We start from the raw sequence: 13,973 nt of genomic DNA, 5'->3' as shown, positions 1-13,973 counted from the left end.
CATTTATAGATAGTAGCAATTATGGGCAGGAAGAGGAAACATGAAGGCAGTGATAATAATAAACAGAAAAAAAATACAGAACGGAATGAAACTGTTCAAATTGTGGGTGCAGTTGAGCCATCGACGTCAAACGATGATGAAAACAATTTTGAAGAGATTATAACAAATGTGCTGAGAGACCGTTATAATAGGTATTTCGATTTCGAAATCATTAGTCTGGAAGTGGTTAATGTGAAGTTTGGAGTTTGTAAAATGTGTCGTGAGAGTGATATTACAACTAAAATTAAAATGCTACAATCAAATACGAAGGGATTGAAGTGGCATCTACAGAAGAACCACCACGATGTTCATCAATTATTAGTTCCATCAAAAGAGACGTCCGAGACAAATACATCCACTCGAGTAAAAAAAATGGACGTATGAATGCATTCGACCATAAACTCGTACAATTTGTTAGTGGGATGAACAAAGTCACCGATTCACAGGCACCAGATTTGGGGCCTATTTCGTGAAAATCAAATAGAAATATCAATTCAAATGGTTCGGCACGATGAAATACTATTCGAAATTGATATTCCAAGTTGACTATTTCTAATTTCTAATCCTTGTTTTCAGAATCTCGATCCGGTATAGTTTGCAATACGTTCAGTGGAGTTCATCGCTGTTAAATATTTGCTACTCAGTTTCTATGATGATGGATGCAGTCAAGAATATTTCAATTACCTTAATCCAACAATTGATTATCCTAAAAGGACATCGATGACGGAGAAAGTCACCCAAATTTTCTCTAAAACTCTCGAGATTGTGAAACTCGTGTTACAGGACCATCCATCAAAAATATCATTCACCATCGATGGACCCATCGGTGGACATCACTAAGGGGAAAATCCTATTACGGAATCACTGCTCATTTAATCGACGACGAGTGGAAACTGCAATCATTAGCCCTTGATTTCATTCCATCGAAGAGTCAGCATATAGGAGTCAATATCCCTAATTTTTTCTACGAGTCACTTAAAGATCTGGAAATCGTAGATAAAATTCAAGGAATAACTGTTGACAACGCGTCTATGAATACCACATTTATGGAGGAACTTCAATCTCGATTTCTACTTGATGGTATACTCTTCCGCTCTGAGGATCAACATTTTCGTTGTTTCCCCCACATCATCAATCTTGCAGTAAAAGATGTGCTCACCAAGTTGAAAATCGATGATACAGACAAGAAGTTGCGCAAATTGTGTAAAGCTTTAAATTTTTCTGAAAAACTACAGCTTGATTGGGAACGATTCTGCAATATTTTTGATGAAAAATATATTCAATTACCACTGGACACATCGACTAGGTGGAATAGTACCTATGGTATGATATCAGTTGGGTTAAAGATGATAAAAGCTCTCACCGCGCTTACTTTCAATTATAAACATCTAAAACAATTCCATCTTGAGGAGAAAGAGTGGAATTCATTGTTACTATTGGAGAAATATTTCCTCATTTTTTCACAGTTATCGAATTCATGATGTGAAGATCAGTACGCCACGCTGCCTCTAGTGATCGTAGGTGTTAATATCGTAATTGACAGTCTTGAAGAGTTGTGTACTCGTCTTGATAATAAACCTGATCATCAAAAAATCGATGAATCAGTGTTATTGGCATTCCAAGAAGGTCGAGACAAACTCCTCAAACATTACAGAATGGCTAATTGGATTTATTGTGCAGTTTTAGTATTGGAGCCAAGACATAAACTGGAGACTTTCGACAGATCGGAATGAGGCAAGGACTTGAAGAACGACTCGTATGCTAAGTTTGAAGACATCTTCAGAACTAAATACGTAGGAATAGAAGAGTTGCAGTCTGAGGAAAGTGAATCGCATCCGGAGATGAGCTCGGGGGATGAATATCAGAGGAGATTAGAAGCTCTTTACGGTCCACAGTCATTAAAAAAACCAGTGTGGAGAGTCGAATTGGATAGTTACTTGCAGAGTGACCGAGTAGATGGAAATATCCATATACTGCAGTGGTGGAAGGAACACAAAGATCATTATCCTCGCCTGGCTGTTATGGATTGGGATTTATTGTGTATTTTAGCGTCTAGTGCACCGGTTGACAGGTTGTTTTCAAGGGCTGGACAAATCCTAAGAAAGCAGAGGAGTAGACTATCAGACAAAAATATTAAATGCTTGGTATGTTTAAATTCGTGGTTCAAATGTGGCTTGACTCCATCTATCAAAGAAAAGTTGAGTGAGAGTTTAAAAATAAACAATTAAAATCAATCTTATAAAATTCAAAGAATTACTTTCAATAATTCAAATACTATTTCATTTCTATCATATTTCATTAGTTGAAAAAACAAATGATTTAAAATAGTATTTCTTTTATTCGAGCCATTTAAATAATATTTTTGTTATGATGTATTCAAATATTGTTCAGTGTTTTTCTATTAGTATTTATTTAATATTCAGTATTATAGTATTTCAAATTGTATTTTATCCAATAAAAAAAATAGTATTTTACCTAGCTCTAAATAAAACAGATGTTTACATCGAATCTCAATTATCACGAGAAGATTCACCGTTTAAACAATTGGAATTAATCTTCGTAACTCTTATATAGGAAATGAATTTGGAGAAGTGTGAATATAAAGAAAACGAGCATTTTGTTATGACTAAATATTTCTGTTGCATTTTGGAACATCATGCATTTCTGTTTTTCATGTTATCTCATCACATCTCTCGTCGCTCATCTCGTTTCTCTCGTTTTCTCGACCGACTCATCTCGTCTCGTCTCGTTTCTCTCATCCTCTCGAATGACTCCTCTCCTCTCGTCTCGTCGTGTCTCTCGTCTCGTCTCGTTTCTCTCGCCTCTCGCGGCATCACTACTTATATCTCAACTGCAGCTCTTCGAAGTTTCGACGGCTTTTTACGGCCACGCTGAGATAATCGCCTAGCAGTATTACATCCCTTTCGCAGTGTGGCAATGGTGTTATTCCACCAGTAAACCGGTGGATGCCGATTTGTGGTCTGCTTCCTGGTCATGGTAGCATCGCAGGCTTCCGTTACCCTTCTCATTATGTATGCCTTCTCAGTGACATTGTTGCCACTGATCGGGCGGACGTCAGCCAATGCAGATGGTCCTCTTGGGTGACCAGGCAGTTCTCTGGTCAGTACATGTTTGCCAAAGTATCGCACGGTGGTCGCTCGCAGTGTATATATCAGTTACTCTCCATGAACAGTTCCCTTTTGCAAGAGTGCTGCTCACGAAGGTAATGTCCGCAATTGAGCTCGTCTCTCCTCTCATGAATGTCGGTTCATTGCCGCTATTCAGTAGGACTACATCTAATGCTGCCATGGCTTCCAGTACCGCTTGCCCTCTGGCGTTCGTCTCCCTGATTCCCCAATCAATTGCCCAGACGTTGAAGTCCCCAGCGATTGCCACGGAAAAGTGCTGCTTCGCATTCCCCATCAGTCTGTCTAGGAAGTCGGTGAATTCGTCGATGGAGGGGCTCGGTGGGACGTAGCAACTGTAGAAGTAAGTGCTATCAACCGTAGCCTTTACAAGGCTATTTTCCATACTCCCATTGCTAATGCTCTGAAATGGCCGTTTCCCATAAACTCAGATTACAGTCTTCTTGCTGGCGTCAGTAATCCACGATTGGGTACCAGGGTGTCGATATGGCTCCGAGATCATGACAAGGTCAGGCCGTTTGCATGAGCAGATCGTGTGCGTCCCTGCAGTGGTTGAGGTTGAGCTGCAGCACCTTGCCGTTCACTCGTTTATTATCGACGTTTGCTAGTGAGCTTCTGGAGTGCCTCCTTATATGCGGGCATCTACTGCTATGAGCAATATGGGCACAATTCTCCGTACTTCTATTCTTGCTGCACAGGGCACATCGTGGATATTTCTTACAATCCTTGGCTTGGTGACCCTTCTCTGCACACTTAACGCAGAGATTCGATCGATCGACTGTGCTTCAGCACTTAGTGGCAAGATGACCGTAGTGCCAGCATTTGAAATATTTTATCGATCTCTCCACCCTCCTGATACGGCTGTTGACCCAGCCTATCTTGACCTGGCCATATTCTCTCAGGATCTTCGTCGCCGTGACTTCCGTAAGTGTCACTGAGCCAGTCTGGGTTCCTCTATAAGCCTATCGCAAGGACTTTATGGTCGCTGCACTAATTTTGTGTTCTTCTCCAGCTGCTCCTCTCCGAGCTACAAGGACATCTTCCTTTGTCGTAGGCTCGTCGAGGTCTTCAATCTCACGATCTGCATGTGGCCCTTTACTGAGCACCTCAGCTTCATCCCCGAGGAGGTCGGCGATGGTTTTGTGTAGCTGCGAGTCTCCATCAGTGGACTTCTCACACATTATGATGAGCATATCCCCGGTAGTCGTTCTGCGGATCTTGTCAACGCATACACGGGCTTGGTCTATCGGGACGTCTCGTTTGACTCAAGTAAGGATCTCCGAATACTTGAGCTTGTCCTTCGGTCGGATAATCAGGGCATCAACGCTAATGGCTGACTTCCTCTTCACCTACTTCTTTTGGGCTGATTCTTGGGGGGGTGGTTGCGTGGGCAGGTATCTCCCTCTCTTGCCCTTCACTTCCTCCTCGTCCGGTGTTTTGGCATGCTGCTTGGAAGCCAAAATCTGCTGCTTCGGCTTCTTCAGATCGCGGGTCTCGGTTCCTGGTGAAGTCTTCAGGCTACGCTTCCGCCGTTTGCCTTTCTTGATCTCACGTTTGACCTCTTCTACTTCGGAGTCTTTCACCCTTATTTCAGAGTCCGTACGTGAGCGCGGCTTTTCCCGTATTACCATCTCTGGTATCCATGCCTCTTCACGGCGCTGGAGCTTTACGAAGTCACCGACGATCGTAAACATCCTGGTTTTGATCTGCTTATGGATGTTCGGTCTTCCCTGCAAAAAAGTCTTTAGAACCGTGAGGCGCTTCACGAGCTGCCGCCATTCATGGCTCCGCTCCTTCTCGAATTGGGCCTAAGGCCCATCTCTCCTTGTAGGATCTGAGGCCGAGGAGTCCACCCTTGAAGGACTTGGTGATGATTGGCTCCTCCCACAATCCATGGAGTCGGCATCAGCCACCGGGGCTTGCACCCGATCGGAACTGATGGCGGGATTTACCTAGTCTGGCATACTCGCATGGGAACTTTGCATTTTGTCATCACTCAACATTTTTTGTCTGGACTGTTGAAGAGGATCCACCCTTTGTTGTGGGCTGTTGTAGAGAGCCCACCCTCCAAACCTCTTTTAGAGTTGAGATTCTCCGCATAGATGCCCTGAAAAGACAGGCCTCGGCTCAGTGGGACGGTGTTGGTTCACGCCGATGTATTTTATTCAATCGGTACCCTATGTTCTGAGTATAATAATAATCAGAAGAGGGAGAGCATTCCCTCATCCGCCACCTGAAGACGCGCGATGTTGCAAGACCTTCCAGCCTACGAAAACTCTCGGAGCGTAAAGGCGTTCCTCGCCGAAAGTATCCGTGGAGTGTCTGTGTTTGTTTAGAGGTTTAGGAATATCTTCAAAAGATTCTGGTAAAGTGATGTTAAAAACCAGATCTGGGATTCTTACTCAATAAAAGCCCCTTTTTCCACTTTTCACCTCTTATCATCTGTTCCCATTTCCCTCGCGGCACCACCGCTAAGTATTACTTCGCGAGGGAGGTCTCAGCTATTTGCTTTTCCTCATTTTTACCTAATGTTCGTTCCCCTACCTTACTAAGATGTTGTGTGTGAGTAGGAGGTTCCAATAGATTCTCCGTCTATCCTCCAGCTTTGCACTCGCGTTCCTCTCTTCTGAGCTCTTTCACGACTCCTGCCGCAAAGTCTCCCGTTGCGTCCCAGGCGACCTGCGATGACAGCATCGCTTCCACCAAGTTTTCAGGCAAGACTTCTTTTCCTAGGTTAGATTCTCAAACACGCCTGATCTCGCTAAAGTGGAAGCATCTGAAAAACATGCTCCGCGTCTTCGTTGACTTCGATGCAGACCGGACACTTTGGGGAAGCGTCATGTTTGAATTTATGAAGACATGCCTGAAAGCAGCCATGTCCGGAAAACATTTGCGTCAGATAATAATTTACCTCACTATGTGTACGGTTCAACCAAGCACTCACCTGTGGGATCAGCCGGTAAGTCCATCTTCTCTTCGACGAGTTGAAGAACGGTTCCTCCGCTGATACAATGCCCTTCGTTCTTCGGTCCATAATTCTATGGCGAGCATCTCAGCTATGACGCACACTGCGTCTACGGATACCATACGATAGGCGCTCGTGACTCGCAAAGCACTCAGTCCACAGACTGGTGCCACTTTCCACCGTGATTCCTGCAGTTTCAATATATCAGCCCATATGGAAATGCGGTAGGTGATCACTGACGTGACCACTGACGACAGCAGGGCTCTTCTTCTTTGTTTTGGGCCCCCGATGTTAGGCATGAGGCGCGATAAGGTGGATCTGACTCCAGTCGCCTTGACTCCCAGGTGCTCGGTTTCCTGCTTGGAATTGAGTCGGGCATCGATCATCACTCCCAGGTATCGAATGAACGGCTGAGAAGTAATTTCATAACGCCCGACCTGCAGCGTTATGGTCTCGGTTTTTCTCCTGCTGGTGATCAGCACTGCCTCCGACTTGTGCTCCGCCAATTTCAGACCCACTGCCTCCATCCAGTGACGGATCGTCTCGTAGGACGTGTCGAAACTGAAGTTTATCTCCTGTGTTTATCTCCAAGTGTTTGCCCACGATGACTACAGCCACGTCATCTGCAAATGCCACGAGTTGAGTTTCCGTGGCAATTCCAGCCTCAGCCCATCATACATGATGTTTCACAACAAAGGACCCAATACTGAGCCTTGGAGTATGCCCCTGGTGACTCTGTATTCCTTGGAACGACGCTCCGTGTCGTATTTAAGGACCCTCCCAGTAAAATACCTGCCGACTATTCTCCGGAAGTATCCCGGTATGTTGAACTTCACTAAAGCTTCGATGATACGGTCCCATTTGGCTGAGTTGAAAGGATTCGTAATATCTAGCGTCACTACTAAGCAGTATTTCTTCGTGCCATTCAGCCATCTTTTCCCTAAGATTGGTTCCCTGGCAGTGTTAAGGACCAGGTTGATAACGTCTAGGGTAGATCAGCCTTCTATCCTTTGATGGACGATATGCTCGAGAGGATGGTAGGATGATGGGTCATGCGGTGGTTTGTTCCCTTGCCGGAGCAATACTAGCCTCTGCTGCTTCCACATGGACGGGAAGGTGCCCTCCCTTAAGCACTTGTTGTAGACATCCAAGAACATCTCCGGCCTCGCGCGGATAGCTGACTTTACGGCCATGTTGGGGATTCCATCCAGCCCAGGGGCCTTGGTGTTACCCACCCTATCGCAGGCTCCCATCAACTCTTCTCTGGTGATTGGTGGCAACATTATATCTTCTTGTTCGTCAGGATGCTGGAGATCCGGTTGTTGCAGGAACAATACCGTGACGATTTTCTTCAGTAACACATGACACGTGGGCGATGGCGTCGGTTGACTCTTGAGTCGTGTCATTATCACCTTATATGGTCTTCCCCAAGGATCACCTTCCACCTCATCAAGAAGCTCACTTCAAGATTGCCTTTTACTGCACTTGATAGCCTTGCTGAGCTTCCGGCGTGCCGTCTTATATCTCTTCTGTCGCTCCTCAAAGTCTGCCTTCTTACGCCTACTTTGAGCTAATCTGCTGGCCGAGGTACACTCCTTCCGTAGCAGTGATCGTGTCATTTCATGTGTGTGTGTGTGTTTTTTTTGTCTGTTGGGAGAATGCATGTACACACGACCACCTGAGGGAGGGAATAGGTGTCTCCCTCCGTCAAGTAAGTGCGGGACTCTGTCAGTGACTGCGAATATCCACTAAACTCCAATCAGACAAATTTCCACTAACCTTTCTTCCCCTCATGGCACCACCGTTAGGTATTACTTCGTGAGGGAGGTCTCAGCTGTTCGCTCTTCCGCCTTCATCTTATGTACGTCCCCCTAACCTGCAAATATGTTGTGTGTGATGAGGAGGTTCCAAAAAAGATTTCTCACCTATACTGCAGCCTTGCGCTTGCGTTCCTCGTTCCTGAGCTCCTTCATGACTTCTGCCGCGAAGTTGCTCGTTGCGTCCCAGGCTGCCTGTGATGACAGCATTGCTTCCACTAGATCCTCGGGTGAAACTCTCCTTCCGAGCTCCGACTCCCAAGTATTTTGCATGTCACTGAATTGGGGGCAGCTGAAAAATACATGCTCCGCGTTCTCGTTCACTCCTGTGCAGGTGGGACACTCCGAAGAATCTTCATGTTTGAATTGATGAAGATACTCTCTGAAGCACCCTGCCCTGAAAGCATTTGACACAGACAGTAGTTGACTTCGCCATGAGTTCGACTTACCCACGCGGCTATGTGTGGAATTAGATGATAGGTCCATCTTCCCTTGGTCGAATTCGTCCACTTCTCCTGCCATCGGTTCAAGCTGTTTCGCCTCTCGTCAGACGCCAGTTCTTCGGCGCTTATCATTTTCGATGCGAGCGCTCGTTTCCGCTTATACAGCAATCCTCGCTCCTCAGCCAAAACCTGAATGGGAAACAATCCTGCGATGACACACACCGCGTCTTCAAAAACTGTCCGAAAAGCACTTGCAACTCTAAGGGCACTAAGTCGATAGAGTGGTGCAATTTTGCATCGTGCTTCTTGCAGTCGTAGAACATCCCCTCAAATGGGAATAGCATATATGAGCGCTGAAGTAATCACTGAGGACAACAGTGTTCGTCTTCTTTGCTTAGGGCCTCCGATGTTAGGCATGAGGCGTGATAAGGTGGATCTGACGCCCGATGCCTTGATCCTCACGTGCTCCGCTTGCTGCTTGAAGTTCAGTCATGTATCGATCATCACCCCCAGGTATCGAATGAATGGCTGGGAGGTGATTTCACAAGACCCGACTCGCAGCGTGATCGTCTGGATCTTCTTCCTGCTGGTGATCAATACGGCTTCTGTCTTCTGTTCCGCTAAGTTCAGTCCAACAGAATCCATCCAGCAGCGGATTGTCTCGTACGTTGGGCTGAAAACACGCTTCATATCCTCCAGGTGCTTCCTAACAATGACCACCGCCACATCATCCGCAAATGCCACCAACTTGGTCCGCCAGGGCATGTTCAGCTTTAGCAGCCCATCGTACATGATGTTCCACAAGAGAGGACCCAGTACTGACCTTTGGGGTACTCCTCCTCTCACCTTGGACTTCCTGTGGCCGGACTCTGTGTCGTACTTAAGGCCCCTTCCGCTGAAATAGCTGTTGACCATTCTCTGCAGATATCCTGGTACTTCCAATTTGTCAAGAGCCTCCATAATGCAGTTCCACCTGGCTGAATTGAAGGCATTCTTGATATCCAGGGTCACTACTAAACAGTACTCCTTGGTGCCATTGAGCCATCGTTCCCCTGCAATCGCTTCCCTCGCAGTGTCGCCGAGCAGGTTGATGGCATCGAGTGTGGATCGGCTTTTCCGGAAACCATACTGATTTTTGGCAAGCTCGGGTTCCACTGCAGCTTCCATCCTCTGGTGAATGATACGCTCGAGGAGCTTACCCGCAGTATCGAGCATATATCCGGTGGTTTATTCCCCTTTGGGAGCAGTACCAACCTCTGCTGCTTCCAGACGGCAGGGAAGATGCCTTTTCTGAGGCACTCGTTGTAAACATCCAGGAACTGCTCTGGTATCGTGTGGATGGCCAGTTTCAACGCGACGTTTGGAATTCCATCCAGCTTTGGAACTTTGGAGTTTCCCACTCTTTTGCAGGCTTCCATCAGCTCTTCTCTGGTGATCTTCGGAACAATTTCTTCGTTCCATTGTTCAGTATTGCTGTGAAATTCCGGTTGACTCGGAAACAACGTCTCCACAATTCTGTTCAGGAGCACCGGGCACGACGGTGATGGCATTGATTGACTTTTGAGTCGTGTCATCACCACCTTGTAGGGCCTCCCCCATGGATCGTTCTCTACCTCGCTAAGGAGCTCGCTCCAGCATTGTCTCTTGCTGTACTTGATGGCTTTGCTGAGCTTCCGCCGTGCCTTCTTGTACTTCATCTCTAACTCCTGGAAGTTAGGACTTTTCCTACCACGCTGAGATGACCTCCTTGCTGCATTACACTCCTTCCGCAACACAGCGATGGTCTCATTCCACCAGTACACCGGTGGATGTCGATTCGTGGTTCGTTTCCTCGTCATAGTGGCATCGCAGGCTTTAGTCACCTTCCTCATGCTGTCCTGTGCCTTCGCAGTCGCATTTGCACCAGCAATGGCATGGTCATCTAATGCCACCTAAAATGAGCCCGGATCAAATGTGCTCCTTCGCCAGCCAACGCTGTTGGTTTTCTTTGCTGTTGATGTGACCTTCTGGTCAGAACATATCTCCCAGAGTATTGCTCGGTGGTCACTCGCCGTGTAGATATCACTTACTCTCCATGAGTAGTTTCTCTTAGCGAGAGCACTACTCACGAAGGTAAGATCAACAATTGAGCTCAACTCCCCCCGCCTGAAGGTTGGTTCATCCCCTCTGTTCAGCAAGATCACGTCCAGAGCGGACATTGCTTCCAGTACAGCTTGTCCCTTCGCGTTCGTTAGTTTATTTCCCCAGTCAACTGCCCAAGCATTGAAGTCTCCAGCTATCACCACGGGAAAGTGTTGCTTGGCATCCACAGTCAGCCGATCGAGGAAGTCTGTGAACTCATCAATTTTGAGACTAGGTGGGGCATAACAGCTGTAGAAATATATTCCCCCGATCTTCGCCGTCACGAAACCATTTCTGCTTACGGTGTCTTGGAACGGCTGATTCTCACAAGCCCAGATTACTGCCTCCCCACTGGCATCAGTAAACCAGGACTGAGTGCCAAGATATCGATATGGCTCCGAAATCATGACAAGGTCAGCCTTCAGCTCGCGCACCGTTTGCATGAGCAAATCATGTACGTCCTCACAGTGGTTGAGGTTGAGCTGTAATACCTTGCAGTTTCTCCTTTTATGATCGCCTTTTATTGGTGAGCTTCTGGAGTACCTCGTTGTACGCTGGGCATCTACTGCTACCAGCGACATGAGCACAATTCTTCGTTTTGACATTTTCAGTGCAGAGGGCACACCGAGCATCCTTCTGACACTCCTTTGCTTTGTGGCCATTTTCTCCACACTTTGCGCAGAGTTGTGAGTGATCCACTCCACTGGTGCACTTGGTAGCGAGATGTCCGTAGTGCCAGCACTTAAGGGATCATTCTGGTTTAAAATTTTTCAAAAATCGATTTTTTTTTTCATTTTCGGAAAGGATACACATTCAAAAGTATTGTGTAAAATTTTTAGAATATTTGGAGATGTCTAACTATGACTAACTCGGACATTTTCTTGACCGCGGGACGCAACTGACCTGCAGCCCTCTTACTACCTGTGCGCGCTCGGCCGACCCGTCTCTTGTCTAATCCGCTTTCTGTTTCCATTCATTCAAACAGCTGCTCAGTTCGGTTTTCGTTAGATTTTTGAGAAGCGGCATCAGTTTTCTCTCCGAGGTTGAACAAGCAACATCAGTACGCACACTATTTTTCATTATGGACCAAAAATCTACAAAATACGAAAAATCCNGCTTACGGTGTCTTGGAACGGCTGATTCTCACAAGCCCAGATTACTGCCTCCCCACTGGCATCAGTAAACCAGGACTGAGTGCCAAGATATCGATATGGCTCCGAAATCATGACAAGGTCAGCCTTCAGCTCGCGCACCGTTTGCATGAGCAAATCATGTACGTCCTCACAGTGGNTTTTTTTTTACATGTCCGCCATTTTGTTAATTATTAATAAATAATTATAATTCTGCTTTGCAAGAGAGCTACACTCATACTGAATCTAAATATTTTTGGTTTTTTCATTTCAGATGATCCATCATCGAGATATCAACGCCGCCAGTGACATGTCAATTCCGCGAGACGTTACAATTGGCGGCCATTTTCATAAATATAAAGAGTTAAATATTAGTTGAAAAATTTTTTTTTGTGTTTTTTAAGATCATATTTACTGGACTTATTTAATAAATTATTACTATTTCTATAAATAAAAGCCTAAATAAATTTATTTAATTGTCCTTTTTTTTAAGTGTCTAAACCAGAATGATCCCTTAAAGCACTTGACCGGCCTCTGAACTCTACGTATGCGGCAGTTCACCCAGCCAATCTTAATCTTCTTCCCGTGCTCATCCTCCGCCAGGATTTTCATGACGGCAGCGGCCGTGAGTGTCACCGAGGCAGTTTGCGTCCCTCCATATGCTTTACGCATGGACTTTATGGCCTCGAGACCTATCTCATGCTCCTCACCCACTTGTTTCCCAAGAGCAACGAGAACGTCCTCCTTTGAAATCTCCTCATCGAGGTCTTTGATCTCGAGATCTTCCATAGGCTCCTTGCTTAGCACTTCGGCTTCACTCCCTAGGAGTGCGACAATCGCTAATTGTAGCTGGGAGGCTTCATCCGCGTTCTTCTTGCTCAGAATAATCAGCATGTCTCCAGTCGTACGTCTGATTCTCTCGACGCAATCACTAGCTTTATCGCAAGCACTGTCTTTCTTCACTCGCTTAAGGAGGTCCAAGTAGTTCTCCTTCTCCTTGTGTCGAATGATCAGCGCTTTTGGCCTAGCCGTCAACTTCTTCTCAGTCTGCTTCGTGTTCGGGTTTCCCCGTATTGTCTTAGGAGCCGAGTCACCTTTCTTCCTTCGTCGCTTCCACTTCTGCCAGCCCTGGTCTTCACTGGCTTCATCCTTGTTGAACCTGCCTTGATTGGTCTCTCCCTTGGTTCGCTCGCCTCTAGCGCGATCCTTCATGCTAGGTTCATTCCTTTTTTTCTCCTCCTCCTGGCGCGGTGACGTGAGCCGCTCGGGTGGACTTAGGGTCTTGTCTTTCTTGGACCTTTTGAGCGAATCGGAATACATTCCAGGTGATTCCCGATTTCTCTTCTTATTTCTTCCAGTGTCTTTACGGTTCTGGTCTTGCGACCCTCCTTGAGACCCTGCATCTTTCATCGTCCGTTCCCTAATCTCAGCATTTTTCAATGCTGGTTTGTCGGATTTCACTTTCTTCGGTGGCACTTGTTCTGGCAGACGTTCATGCAATGACCTAAGTCGCCTAGCAGAAGCCTGAACGCTCCTAGCCATCTAGCGAATATTCTCGTTTATTGTTCGCCTATTTTTGTCCATGAACTGGGATAAAAGATTTGCGATGAGCTTCTCGTGGTGATACCATTCTTGTTTACGTCTCGCTTCTTCATTTGAGATGGCGAGATCGATCTCGTGCTGAGTCTGCACCTGCACCACACTCGTGGGATGTGGGATCAAGGTGTACTCATGCGGTACGGTGAACTTTGTCACCCCTTGAGGCTGAGCCTCTTCCCCACTTGTAGCATCTGAGGCCGAGTGGTCCACCTTTGCATAATGTGATGATTGGCTCCTCCCAGAATCCATGGAGCCAGCATCAGTAGGACTGATGACGGGATTCACCACTGTGGGGGTACCCGCCTGGGTACTTTCAATTTTATCATCACTCATCATTTACAACTAGCTGTTAAAGGGAGCCTGACCCTGGGGTGTTGTAGGGGGCCCACCCTGCACCCCACTTTTTATTGAGTTGGGATTCTCGAGGAGTCTTGAAAAGGACAGATGTTTGGAAGGAATTGGTCCGCGCCGACGTATATTATTTGGTCGATACCCTCATGTTCGGAACAGTAGTTCAGAGCATGTGGGCTTTCTTCTATCTGCTACCTGAATACGCGCCACGTAGCAGTACCTTCCAACCTGCAAAAACTTCCAGGAAGTAAAGGCGTTCCTTCACTGAGAGGATCCGTGTTGTGTGTGTGTGTGTGTGTGGGGGGGGTGTTTTTTTTATGTCTGTTGGGAGAATGCATTTACGCATCCCCACTTCCGAGAGA

Source organism: Diachasma alloeum, unplaced genomic scaffold (genome assembly GCF_001412515.2).
Source record: "Diachasma alloeum isolate Michigan unplaced genomic scaffold, Dall2.0 Dall_scaffold_00910, whole genome shotgun sequence".
NCBI lineage: Eukaryota > Metazoa > Arthropoda > Insecta > Hymenoptera > Braconidae > Diachasma > Diachasma alloeum.
The sequence above is the reverse complement of the archived record's forward strand: the minus strand, read 5'-3'. Positions refer to the sequence as shown.